This window comes from Garra rufa, chromosome 7 (genome assembly GCF_049309525.1).
Source record: "Garra rufa chromosome 7, GarRuf1.0, whole genome shotgun sequence".
Classification (NCBI taxonomy): domain Eukaryota; kingdom Metazoa; phylum Chordata; class Actinopteri; order Cypriniformes; family Cyprinidae; genus Garra; species Garra rufa.
In genome coordinates this window covers 50384986-50399299 of record NC_133367.1, presented here as the reverse complement: position 1 = coordinate 50399299, position 14314 = coordinate 50384986, and the positions used below count along the sequence as shown (strand labels likewise).

The following is a 14314-nucleotide window of genomic DNA, read 5'->3' as shown; positions in this document are numbered from 1 at the left end:
TCTCATACTCATGTAGTGAACTGAAGGCTGACATTTTTCTGAGGACAAAGCTACATCAATAGCTATTGTTTTTGTATACGCCAAAACATTAAAAACTGCATAGCGACGAATGCAGCGCCACCTAGAGTAAGGAAACATCTTAACCATAATAAAGGTTTATGAATGATTTCATTATACCATCACAACAGTAATAATGCAGCAAGTCAATTTGTAAACCAGAACTTGCTTATTTTTAATAAATTGAAGTGGGTCACTTTCAAGTATTCAGGAAACTCAATAAATGCAAAACATTGCATTAATATTAAACCATGGTCCATACAAAGGTTGACAGGTTTCAAAAATACAATAATAATAAAAAATACAACATTTCAAAATGAAACTTACATATCACCTGTAAGGCAATAAGCACTGTCAAATAAAATATTTCACAGATTAGCTGCCAAAGTGCAAAAGATGAAAGAACATTGCCTCAACTGAGTAAAACATACTTAGATGTTGGCTTTGTTAGGTTTGACCAGATTTTTTTCACATCCAGATCCTCAAACACTTTCTTCCACACTTTTTCTGCTGCCGGTTCTTTTATAACATCACCAATTAATCTCCTGTATACATTCTTTACACTCATATTCTTAATTTTGTACTTTTCACCATTATCATTCACATACATCTCTGGCATACATTGCTCTTCTTTAGAGACACATTCACTTTTAATCACCTTAGTCCATTGCAAGAGTATACTTGATTTAATTTTGTCATATATTGTATTCACTTTCTCTCTATTCTCCATTCCATCTAAATCACACACAGAATCATAAATGCAATTATCTCTAAGAAATCCTGGAATAACTTCGTACATTATATCCTTTACTTGTTTTATGCCCCCTTCTATAAATTTATGTTCATACAATGTTTTATTTTTATACTTAATTTTTTCATTCAGAAATAGTGGCAGATTTTTAATCACATTTATATCTTCACACTCATACTCTAGTTTGGGTAGGAAATGCCTCCATGCCTCTAAAACCTCCCGATATATTTCTGGTATTCCTCCCGTCATTGATTGCTTGAAGCCCATGTACCAACCATTATCTCCTATTCCTCCCACGTCATCAACATACTTTCTTAAGAACTCCTTCCATCCATAATCCCATCTCCCTCCCATATATTTTATTACCGTTTTTATTCTCATTGCAGCTCTTTTTGTTTCTAAGTCCATCAAGTTTAAACCCCCTTCCCATCTCTTACCCACCAATGTTTTCTGTGCAATTTTCACCCCTTTGCCGCCCCATATAAAATCACCTACAATTTTATTCAATTCATTCAACACCCACCCTGGCATTTCCATTACACTCATTACATACACACATACGGACAACAACAGGCTATTTACCACTATTACTTTCCCATTTAATTTCAATTTTCTCCCTTTCCATGCTGCACATACTGTTCTTATTTTGTTAATCACCCCGGTCCAAGTCACATCTCTTGCCTCTTTGCTTTGCACCCCTAAATATACCCCTAATACTTTCACATATCTTTCCTCCACTCTTAACCCTACCTCTACTCTCTCTACCTCCCCTATATACATTAGTTCTGATTTCTCCAAATTTATTTTTGCCCCTGATGCCTTCCCATACCTCTTCACTATCTCTAAAACTCTTTTTACACTGTTTACTTCTCTCACTGTGATTGTAGTATCATCTGCATATTGGTTTATAGTACACATCCCTCCATATGGCAACTCAATGCCCACTACTCTTTTATCTCTCTTAATTAAAGTAGCTAGAGGCTCTACTGAAATGGCATACAATAATGCAGACAGGGGACATCCCTGTCTTACTGATCTTCCTACGTCGAACTTGTCTGTTATCACTCCATTTATTTTTATGCAACTTTTTGCTTTTTCATATAGTCTTCTTACCCATCCTATCACTTTCACCCCAAATCCAAACTTCTCTAATACCCTAAATAAATATTTGTGTTCCACTCTATCAAAAGCTTTATTCCAATCAATCCCTAATACTATCCCTCCCTTCTCATCTCATTTCATATGCTCCATGACATCCCTAACGGTCCCTATCGTGTCCGCTATATCCCTGCCTGGTATACTGTAACTCTGTGTTGGTTGAACTATACTTCCTATCACTCTTTTCACTCTATTCGCTAAAACTTTAGTCAGTATTTTATGATCCACATTTAATAGACTGATTGGTCTATAGTTCTCCATATCTAATCTATTTCCCTTCTTATACACTAAAGCTATTACTCCCTCCACCATTCTATCTTGCACTACTCCTGTTCTTTCTATCCCCTAAAAAATTCAACTAGAATTGGTGCTACCCCTTCCTTATATGTTTTATACCATTCAGTACCGATCCCATCACTCCCTGGACTTTTTCCATTTTTCAACCCCCCTATTGCCTCTTTCACCTCCTCTTCCTCTATCTCCTTATCACACCATTCCCTATCTTCCTCACTTAGAATATTCCCTATACTTTCTAATACTTCCTCTATGATTTTCTCATCTGCTCCTCCCCTCTTGTATAAATCTTCATAGAATTCTTGCACTCTCTCCAAAATCTCTACGTAGTCTTTTGTTGTTTTGCCTTCCTTTGTATTTATTTCGTTTATATATGTTTTACTTTGTCTCCTTTTCTCTAGCCCTAAGAAATACCCTGTACATTTCTCACCTTCTAATGCATATTTTGCCCTACTTCTTAGAATTGCTCCTCTACATTTCTCCCTCTCAAATTTCTCCAGTGCTATCTTAGCCTCTATATATTTTTCCATACTATATCCTTCTTCATCTTCAGCCTTGTTTAATTCTTCCCTCAATCTTTCTTTCAGTAACTCTTCTTCCTTCTTCATCTTTTCCCATCTTTTCTTACTATATTTTATACTGATGAACTTAATCTGGTCTTTCATTTTCTCCCATCTTTCCCCTATTCTATCATCTAATCCTCCCTCTCTTTTATACTCATCTATCTTCTCATTTTCTCTATTTATTAGATCCTTCATCTGTATCTCATATTCTTCCTCTCCAATGTATCCTGCATTCAATATCCACATCCCTCCTCCTACCTCCTCACTCCCTATCTTGATTCTGAACCTAACACCATCATGATCACTTAAACTATTTCCTTGATGCCTTGTCCCATCTATGTATCTAATGATTTCCTCCTTAACTAACACTAAATCTATTCTACTCTGTTTTAATATACCTTCTTTTAATTGCCTCCTAGTAAATTCTCTTTTTTCTGGATTTTCATACCTCCACACATCTATTAACCCCTTCTCTCTCATTATCTCCACCAACATTCCCCTAGATTTCTCCCATCTAAATTTTACGCCCTTGCCCACATCTAATCTGCTACATTTTATATTAAAATCCCCCACTACAATACATTTCCCCACAACTAATTCTTTTAATTCTTCCAATATTTCCCTCCTATCTACTTCTATATTCAGAACATATATATTTATTAATCTAAAATCCATATCTCTATATGTAAATTCAACTACCAAGATCCTTCCCCTCTGATCTTTATATACCTCCCTTATACCTTTGACACTATCTTTTTTAAAAAGTACTGCCACACCTCTTGCATTTTTTGCTCCATTATTATAATAAATATCCCCTCTCCACTCCTCTCTCATCTCTCTCACTTTATCCTCTTCCCAATTTGTCTCCTGTATACAAATTATATCACTCCTATATGTAAATAATAACTCTTTCATCTTGCTTTTATTCCTTAACCCATTTATATTTATTGAAGTTACAGTGGCCATGAGAGTAGCTAAAGAAAACTAAATAAAATTGAAAAACAAAACCACATATAATTAAATAAGGCATCAAATACCTGCCCGTGGTTCCTTGATCTGTTCGCTCTGTTCTCCGTCCGTCTCAGACTTCCTCTTTGCACTGAGTCTTTTAATCTTTGCTTTCAGTCCATCTTTTTGTCCCCCATTTCTATACTCTTCACCTTTACTTTCCTTCAGTTCCTGTTCCATCTCTTTCTTTTCATCCTCTTTACCTTTTCCTTTCACTTTACTTTCACCTTTGTCTTCCTCTTCCTCGCTCTGTTCCGACTGTTCCATCTCCTCCTCCTCGCCATCCTTTTCACCCTTGCTCCCAATTCTGTCTCGCCACTCCATTTTGCTTCTTTTTTCACCATCCTCAGCTCCAACTTTACCTCCCCCGCTCACAACACCGGCCACTTCCACCTCTTGTTCCTCTGTCAGATCACTGTACCTCCTTTCATCATCTTCTTGTCCAACTACTAGCTCTCTCTCTAATCGCATCCATTCTTCACAATCTCTTGCATAATGTCCTCCTCCACCACATTTGAAGCACTTTAATTCGGGGCACTCTCTGAATATGTGCCCTGGCTTGATACAAAGTCTGCAAACACGTACTTGTCTATCATGGATGACGCGAAAATATTCGGTGCCTCTCAGAGTCTCAAACTTTGTGGAGTATGGAAGTGAACATACCTGTTATGTAAAACGAACCTTTAAGAACCGAGTTCCATCAACTATATCCGTTCCAGGCCATAACCGACGTTTTATTGGTGAGAGTGGTCGTACTCCCCACTCTTGTAGTTTGAAGAGTATCTTCTCGTCCTCTAAGTATACTGGCAAGTTTATAAAAGACACCACCATGTCATTATTCATAACTTCCCTTGCATGCACCATCACTCCTTGTACTCTCACGCCATCCATTAGTTTATGCTTTGCCTCTTCATCCTTCATTGTGAGTTCATACATCCTTTCACCTCTCACTCTGCAGCCGATCACCTCTCCACACTCCTTCTTTACTCCCCTCAGCAAATCCATCATGGAAATGGATTTTCTGTTCCCTCCACTTCCACCTCCAAAGTCAGGTCTTTGCTATATTTTCCTTTTGTTCCTCCTTGCACTCCTTGGTTGTTTTCTTCTCTTTCTCTCTGCAGATCTCCTGTGACTTTGTTTGTTTTCTGCTGCTTTTGAATCACTACTTGGTTGTCTTTTCCACTTCTTTGATCGTCCTCTTCATTCTTCCCATTGCTACCTTTTATCATTGTTGTTTGCGCTGTTTCTTTGCTTCAATCAGAAAAAGTCCAAAAAGTCCCCCACACAGCCTAAGCTGTTGGGGGAGGTGATCAGGGTTAACTCTGATTTTCCAACAACGAATTTCCAAAGTCCAAAAAAAAAAAAAAAGTATTTCAAAAAAGAGATTGTCAAACAAACGGATTCAGAGAGTATCTCTGCACTGCAAACCTAGCACTACCTGCTGGCTCTCTAGCGCTCTCAGCGCGGTATGGCCGTAAGCGAGGGCTGCACCAAAAAGTGGGCTATTTAAAGATCAGCCTCCGTAAAAGCCAGCACATTATATAAATAGTGAAGAAAAGGCAAAAGCTTACAGCACCTGGTATTCCCTGGCGGTCTCCCATCCAAGTGTAACAATCGGCCTTATCAGCCGAGTTACAAGACTAAAATGGGGTCAGATTTAACTGTGAGAGATAACTAGTGGTTAAAAGAATGAGACATAAAAGAAGATTGGTTTAAATAGATTTGGTGTATTTACAAGGTTCACATAAAAGACTTTAAAACAACACGATAAAACTAGGTAAACTCTGTTAAAAGAATACAGTTCATTTGTTCATACCCTAAAACAGTCCAAGAATCCCAGTGTGTTGATAAGTCCAACGTGAGTGTCCACCAGTGCATGTACAATCCACAGAAAGTTTAATCCAAAGTTTGCAGGTGGTGAATGGAAAGGTGAGCTCTAAGATTAGCAACTCCTCAATCCAACAGTTTGGTGACTGTCCGTTGTTTGTCATGCTGCTCTCTTATGCAGTTCTACTTCCTGCTTCCTGTCATGTGTCTAGTCACATGACAGGCCAACCATCCATTTATGAAAGACACATACACTTAAAATGTTAAGAGTAATAAAATGGCCTAAAAAACATGTAAAACACTTAAAACTCTATAATACATTTAAATGATTGTAATAAATAGAGCGGTAAAACACGACTTTCTAAAAGCCAGCATATTATATAAATAGTGAAGAAAAGGCAAAAGCTTACAGCATCTGGTATTCCCAGGCGTTCTACCATCCAAGTACTAACCAGGCCCGACACGGCTTAGCTTCCGAGATCAGACGAGATCGGGCGCTCTCAGCGCGTTATGGCCGTAAGCGAGGGTTGCTCCAAAAGTGGGCTATTTAAAGATCAGCCTCCGTAAAAGCCAGCATATTATATAAATAGTGAAGAAAAGGCAAAAGCTTACAGCACCTGGTATTCCGAGGCAGTCTCCCATCCAAGTACTAACCAGGCCCTACGCTGCTTAGCTTCCGAGATCAGACGAGATCGGGCGCTCTCAGCGCGGTATGGCCATAAGTGAGAACTGCTCCAAAAAGTGGGCTATTTAAAGATCAGCCTCCATAAAAGCCAGCCTATTATATAAATAGTGAAGAAAAGGCAAAAGCTTACAGCACCTGGTACTCCCTGGCGGCCACCCATCCAGGTGTAACAATCAACCTTATCAGCCGAGTTACAAGACTAAAATGGGGTCAGATTTAATTGTGAGAGATGACTAGTGGTTAAAAGAATGAGACATAAAAGAAGATTGGTTTAAATAGATTTGGTGTATTTACAAGGTTCACATAAAAGACTTTAAAACAACACGATAAAACTAGGTAAACTCTTGTTGTGGAAATTTCCCTTGAGACCTCGGTAATAAAGACAAAACTTAAGTAATAGTTAATAAAGGTTTATTCTTTGCAAAGAAGATCAACAGTCATACAGAAACACAGGTTTGCTGCAGAGTGTGACAAAGGAGGGAGGGATTTCCTCCGCTTTATACCTCTTTGCACACCCAAGGTTACACGCAAAGGCAGCTGGTCTTTTTCACATAAGATACAAGTAAAAACACATCTCCATACATCTCCTCTCCTGGACATCCTAAGCCTATCTCCTAGGCCTCCCATGACCCTTAGGGTCATCCTCTGGTGCCATAAGGCCCCATCTCTCTCCGGTGCCCCCCAGAAGCCGCTGAGGCCCTTTCTCAGAGGAATCTGATCATGGAGTTTTCTCAGTTACCCTCCCCTACATTCCAAAATGTTTAACACATAAGCATTAAAATCACCCATTATGCATTTTTCACTAACAATTTCCCCCTTTTATATCATTTACTGATTACCAATCATCAAAAAAAGAAAAAATTCATTAACACGTTAAACACTCTTAAACTACTAATTATTAAACATATTTTCACAACTTCACATTTGTTCTCTGGAAGCCGGGCTAAACGAATAAACACTGTTATTGCATTCCTGACATGGGTCAGACCCTCAGTCACCTCTCAGATCCCAAAATGGAAATGTTATTCATATGAATCTCAAACTTTATCACTACTGGTTATATGTTTTCTACGGTTACATCTTTCTAATACATGTAATACATTTTAAAAACTCATAATGAAAATATAGCAAACTCAAGGTGTCACATTATATTTATATTCTTCATCTCTGATTTTCATATAAATGATCATTCTCTGAAGTTTGAAAAAAACTTAAAATATGCAAAGGCTTTTTGTTTGGGGTTTTCTTCCCCCTTTCGAAAGCAAGCCACACATTACAGTCACAGACATAAAGACAGTCAATCCCTTCGTCTTGTTGCATTGTCTCGTAACACAGACAAATGACCTGCTTAAAACCTTCGTCGTTTCATCCTGTCTTAATTCATTTCACTGTAAGTTCCACTACTACTATCATCACTGTCACTGATTGGTTTCTCCAAATCAAAACCCATCACCACATTTTCATCATCCACACTGAACTTCACCATCTTTGGTGAGACGCTAGATGTCACCAGTCTCTGTACTGAGCTGGAAACCAACTGCAAAATACATGGTAGACACATCAGATGTAAAAGACCCGCCCCAATCATTGGCAACACAGTTGTACACAGCCAATAGGCCCAACCTCCCCCGAGGCTGGTCCACCATTCTGCTTGTATGGAATCAGCTTTTTCGGGCTCTTTTACGGCCCTTCTCATGTGCGCCACAATATTGGTAATGTTGTCGCTGTAGTCTGCCTCAAATCTCTTTACTCCATCCGCTCCTCCTCCCAGGATGTAGATGGGACCTTTTACAGTGGCTAACATGAATCCACGTGGCTCTCACGTCAGCTACCTTTACAGCTGTGTGTGTAGTTAGGAACACATTGAATGGGCCCAGCCACCTTTTACTCATTCCTCAGATCTCATCCCCCATGAAATCCCACGAAATACCCGGTTTGATGTTGTGCAAGGAACTTTCAGCAACCTTTCCTTGGGCAGCTTTCACCTGTACACAAATATTAGACAACAGAGAAGACATTTCTTTGCAATAACCTAACATGTCATGCTCACACGATCCTGTTGATGGCCGCTGTTGTTTCCCCCCCTCTAGGCCCACTATGGTGGTCTGCCGAACAAAATTTCATACGGGCTCAAATTTGATCTTACCCGCTTTCTCATTCTCATGTACATGAGAACAATTGCAAAGCAACTTAATCCATGTAAGTCCAGTTTCCTCACAAATTTTGCCCATTTTGTTTTATTGCCTCATTAACAAAATGTGTGGCATTGTCTGAGCCTCTTCTACTGCTACTGCTCTTTTGCCACGTTATGTGTGTTGCAAATTCCAAAAAAAATTCCACAAATTTCAGTTGTTAACCCCTTTATAAACCACAATTCTTTCATTTGTGTCACCATTCCCCCTTTTGACACATGGTCTAACCCATGTGTCAAACGACAATAATGTAAAAAGAAGTGTTCGGGTAAACAAGGTCTGCCATCCACACCCCTCCAAATCCCCTCAGTCATTTTACAGGCGCCCCGCCTCCAGAGCTCCTTTGCCTTCGCTGTCGCAAAAGTCTGCATGCCCTGTAAAGATGAAAAACTGTTTTCATTAGTTTTGGAGAGAGTTTCAGATAAGAGGGTGCACTCCTGTTTATCTGTCTGGTGTGAGGCCGCTGTCCTTGCAGCTGCATCCGCCCTCGCATTCCCTAGAGAAACAGAGTCTTTTTGGTTAAGATGGGCCTTGCCTTTGCAGACGGCAACCTGTTTTGGAAGCAGAATAGCTTCTAGCAGTTCTATCACTAAATGGGCATTCAAAATTGGTCGTCCGTCCGATTTCAAAAAATTTCTGTGTTTCCACAGTGCCCCAAAATCATGTGTCACACCGAACGCATATCGTGAATCAGTGTAAAGTGTTACGCATTGATCTTTCATCAATTTGCAAGCTTCTGTTAACGCAACGAGCTCAGCCGCTTGTGCTGAATAATTTGATGGCAATTTACCCGAGGCTACAATCTCAAATTCGGTTGTTATTGCATAGCCTACTTTGTTTTGACCTGTCTGTGGATCTTTCGTCGCAGATCCATCCACAAAGAGGACATTTTCGCAGTTTTCGAGTGGCATATCAGAAAGGTCGGGACGCGGCGTACAGACCTGTTCCAATGCCGACAAACAACAATGATGCTCCTCTCCGTCTCCTTCTGTTGGGAGGAGGGTAGCAGCATTCAGGGTCGTACAACGCTTAATCGTGATATTCGGCATCTCAAGTAAGATTGTATGGTGTTGTAGCGATACACTTCAATAATCTTTCGGGCAGTGAATAGACTCGGGTCTTTGTTTTAATTTCAACTGTTTACTGGATGGTTTCGCACAATAAACAAAAACAAATAAACTCCGGTCAAAAAACTGTGTTGCTCCGTCTTACTTTCTCTCTCTCCCCTGAGCGCCTTTTTCAAAGAGCGCTCAAATACAGTCCCATAACAAGCAGAGCAAACCACTACAGAACAAACATGGGGGTGTTCAATTTACGATTACTCCAGAGTGTTACTTTCGATTTACACATTAATCTAAACACATTAAATAATATCTACTTGAACACTTCCAACTTAATGTTAAATGTAATAATTTAAATTATGGCTCTTACATCCCCAGCCCCTAATTGTATAGGCTGGCAAACTATATCAATTACTACATTAAATTATTTAGAGCCATAAACCTTCAGAATTAAAGTCTTCAAAGTCGCAACTTAAACTTCCATTCAATCCAAAAGTCAGACAGCTTCCTGTAGGAGACATATTTTGGTGATGGGTCGATTCAGCATACTGCTTTTTGTCTGTACACAAACACTGCGAACATTTCCTTTGGAGTCAGGCATTGTTTTGATGATGCGACCCATCGTCCAGGAATTCCGAGGTGCATTGGAATCCATAATCAGGACGATGTCTCCAACCTCAAAGTTTCTTTTCAGCCTGGACCATCGCTGACGTTCCTGCAGGAGAGGCAAGTACTCCAGAGTCCACCGACGCCAGAAAAGATCCGCCAGGTATTGAATTTGTTTCCATCTACGCCTTGCATAGATATCATCTTTTTTGAACACACCTGGTAAGCTGGCTTGTTTCCTCATCAACAACAGATGGTTAGGAGTCAAGGCTTCGAGGTCGTTAGGGTCGTCTGACAATTTGGTAATAGGCCTGTCATTGATGATTGATTCCACCTCGCACAATAAGGTATGAAGGCCATCATCGTCCAAATTTTGCTGTTTCAGTACGGAATTCAAAACCTTTCTCACAGTGCGAATCTGACGTTCCCAGGCTCCACCATGGTGAGATGCTCCAGGAGTGTTAAATATCCACTGTATTTCTCTTTTTAGCATCTCTTCTTGAATCGTTGCCTGATTCAAATTCTGTAATGCTTCACGCAACTCCTTATCAGCTCCTGTGAAGTTCGTTCCATTATCAGAACGGATTACTGAGACGTGACCTCTCCTGCAAATGAACCGACGTATAGCATTGACGCATGCATCTGTGTCCAGAGAAGGTGCAACTTCTAAATGAATAGCCCTAATGGTGAGGCAAGTAAAGAGCACACCGTATCTCTTGACCATAGAGCGTCCTCTTCTCACCTCAAACGGTCCGAAGTAATCAACTCCAGTATTACTGAACGGTGGCTTGTCTGGAAGCAGTCTATCCTCTGGCAAATCTGCCATCTTTTGCTCGCCAGTCTTTGCATGCAATCGTCTGCAGATGAGACAAGCATAGATTGTCCTCCTAACTGCTGAATTTGCTTGTGGAAGCCAGTATTTCTGTCTTAACTTTGCCAGGACATTGTTTCGGCCCAAGTGACCAACGCCTTGGTGGATGTGTTCAAGAATTAGGGAACATATACGGAGATCTTTGTGCAGGATGATGGGATGCTTTGCTTCTTCAGGCATCGCCGATCTGCTCAATCTACCTCCAACTCTTAACACACCATCCTCAAGGTAAGGATCCAATCGGAATATGCAGCTGTCTCTCTTGACATGCATCTTTCCTTGTTGCAACATATTTATTTCTTCCTGAAACTTCTGTTTCTGGCTGTAACGAATTAGATCCAGCTCAGCATTTACCATATCCTTCATGGTAGGTGTTCTTTCCTTCAAACCTCTTTTATAGGTATCAATTTCTTTCTGTACTAGAATGGTTTGCATCTTGGGATCCTTTTCTGTTTTACTGATCCTTGTCTGCATCTCTTTCCTTTTGTGACTTAAATCCAGCAAGATCTCTTTGAGATGTGTTAGTCGGATTACGGCCTTCTTTAGGCGATGCCAGCTTGAATAATATTGAACAAGACACTCTAGACCTTCCTTACTGTTCTGAGTGCATATTGCATTAACAGTGGAAATCTTTTTGAGCTCGCTGTCATCAACTGCAAATGACGTTGAATTCTCAGATTGAACTGGCCACTCACATTGTGGCTTCAGCAGAAAACTAGGTCCCTTGATCCAGTTTTTGCTTTTCATCAAGTTGTCTGCATTTAAGCCCCTCGAAGCTTGGTCCGCAGGATTATCAGCAGAGCTTACATATCTCCATTGAGAAAGTTTAGAGGCCTCTCTGATTAACGAGACTCGGTTTGCAACAAATGTCTTGAATCTTGTGGAGTCATTTCCAATGTATCTCAGCACTGTGGTGCTGTCGGTCCAAAAGTTGGACTCCTCAAGATGGATCTGAAGCTCCTGCCTCAGCATCCTATCCATCTTGACTGCAATGGTGGCTGCTGTCAATTCCATTCTTGGAATAGTAACCTGCTTGAGTGGTGCCACTCTGGACTTTCCCATCATGAACATGCAGCTCTTTTGATCATGGTCATTTGTCAACAAGAGGTACGTGACAGTCCCATATCCGTTCTCGCTAGCATCTGCAAAGTGGTGTAACTGAAAGGTCTTGACATGCCCGAACCCTGTAGATTTGATACATCTACTCACACTGAAGTTTGCAAGCTTTCGTAAATCTTCCAGCCAAGATAGCCACCTCTCAGCACTTTTCCCTACAATCTCTTCATCCCATGATATTTTCTCTCTGCACAGGTCTCTCAGAATGAGCTTTGCCGGTAGCACAAACGGTGCTAAGAATCCAAGAGGATCGTAAACAGAGCCAACGACTGACAATATACCTCTTCGGGTGAGTGATTTATGTTGCACTTCAATCTTAAAATTGAACGTGTCATTCTCTGTACACCACAGAATTCCCAATGCTCTTTCAATGGGAAGCAACCCACTCTCCAGATCTAAGTCTTTCACATCAGTGGCTCGCTCCTCTTCAGGGATGGATGAAAGTACAGTTCTACTATTACTAGTCCATTTTGTCAAATGGAAACCACCTCGACCACAAAGCGATCTGATGTCACTTGCAAGAATGACTGCTTGTTCTTCAGTTGCCACTGATTTAAGGCAGTCGTCAACGTAAAAATTCCTTAATAGTGTCTGAGCTGCTTCTGGAGTAGTGTTGTCAATTCCATCTTCTGCGGTTCTTTGAAGAGCGTAGCAAGAGCAACTCGGTGAAGAGGTTGCACCAAACAGGTGTACACGCATCCTGTATTCCTCTACATCCTGATCTAGGTTGCCGTTCGGCCACCAGAGGAACCTCAGAAAGTCTGCATCCTCACTGGGTATTCGAACTTGATAAAACATCGATTCGATGTCAGCCATCATTGCAATCGGCTCCTCGCGAAATCTGGTCAACACCCCAATAAGCGTGTTGGTGAGGTTAGGCCCTTGAAGTAACTGACTATTCAAAGAAAATCCTTGGTAAGATGCATTACAGTCGAAGACAACACGGATTTTCTTCTTCTTCTGATGATAAACCCCGTGGTGGGGAATGTACCAGACCTTCCCATCGCCACGGTGTAAATTCTCGTCAGGTACTTTCTCTGCATACCCTTTCTCAATGATGTTGTTCATGAATCCGGTGTAGTCCTCATAGAAATCAGGATGCTTTCTAAGTCTTTTCTGGAGACTCCTGAGACGCTGTTCTGCTACATCCCGGTTGTTCGGCATCTTGATCTTTTCATCTTTCAAGGGTAATCTCATGTAATAATGACCATCCAGGAACTGAGTAGACTTGGTCACAGACATCATGAACTGTTTGTCTTCTTGAGACATTTCAGAATTATCCTCATAACGACGTTCAGGAAAATCAACGTTAAACTGCTTGACCAGCAAATCTTCAATCTTCTCCACAGAAATGTGATTCACTGTACAGCTTTGCATACCAGATTTCCTCGTCTTAATGCTCTCTTCTTTCGGCCCATTGACAATCCAGCCGAGAACCGTCTTTACTGCATAAGGGCCGTTGCTTATGCTGTTTATCACCTTCCATGGCTCCATGGCCTTATAAGCATTCATTCCAATAAGTAGCCCTACTGCAGCCTCGATATGTGGAAGTCGAACTTCATGCAGGTACGGCCATTTCTCAATATTCTCCTGTTTAGGAATGTTCCCTTCTTTCACGGGCAAGCGTCGCTGAGTCAAGACGTTGGGTAGATCAATATAAGTATTCTCTTCTAAACCACACACTTCTAAGTCGGACAGCAAGTATCCTCTCACCTTTTTTTGTTGACCCATAGTACAAAGCAGGAAATCAGTCTTCTTGCCCTGCATGTTCAGTTGCTGCATGAGATCTTCTGTGCAAAAGGTGGTTGTACTTCCTGGGTCTAGGAAAGCATACGTTTCTACAGATTTTTCACTCTTCTTTGATTTTACCTTTACAGGTATAATGGAGAGGATGCACTCGCCATCGCCAGCCCCAGTATATCCGCAAGTTTCCTGACCCAATGAGAGAAGAGCATTTGAAACTGCAACGTCGTGGTCTTTAGACCCTTCATCTTGCTTATCTTCCTGTTTAACGATATGTAGGACACCTGGATGTTTTAGTGAGCAATCTGAACATGACATTCTTCTTTTACAATCTTTACTCATGTGTCCTTGTGTTAGACAGCCAAAGCATAGACCTTTACTT

At 40.8% G+C, this 14314-nt stretch overlaps 1 non-coding gene and 1 pseudogene across 1 annotated transcript; both read right to left on the bottom strand.

Annotated features, from left to right (window-relative positions):
* Window positions 1-6061: 6061 nt before the first annotated feature.
* LOC141339424 (5S ribosomal RNA) lies at window positions 6062-6180 on the bottom strand (annotated as a pseudogene).
* An 83-nt stretch (window positions 6181-6263) lies between these two features.
* On the bottom strand, window positions 6264-6382 carry LOC141339397 (5S ribosomal RNA). The gene has a single exon (XR_012355994.1). It is a non-coding gene; the product is annotated as a 5S ribosomal RNA (ribosomal RNA).
* Window positions 6383-14314: the final 7932 nt, after the last annotated feature.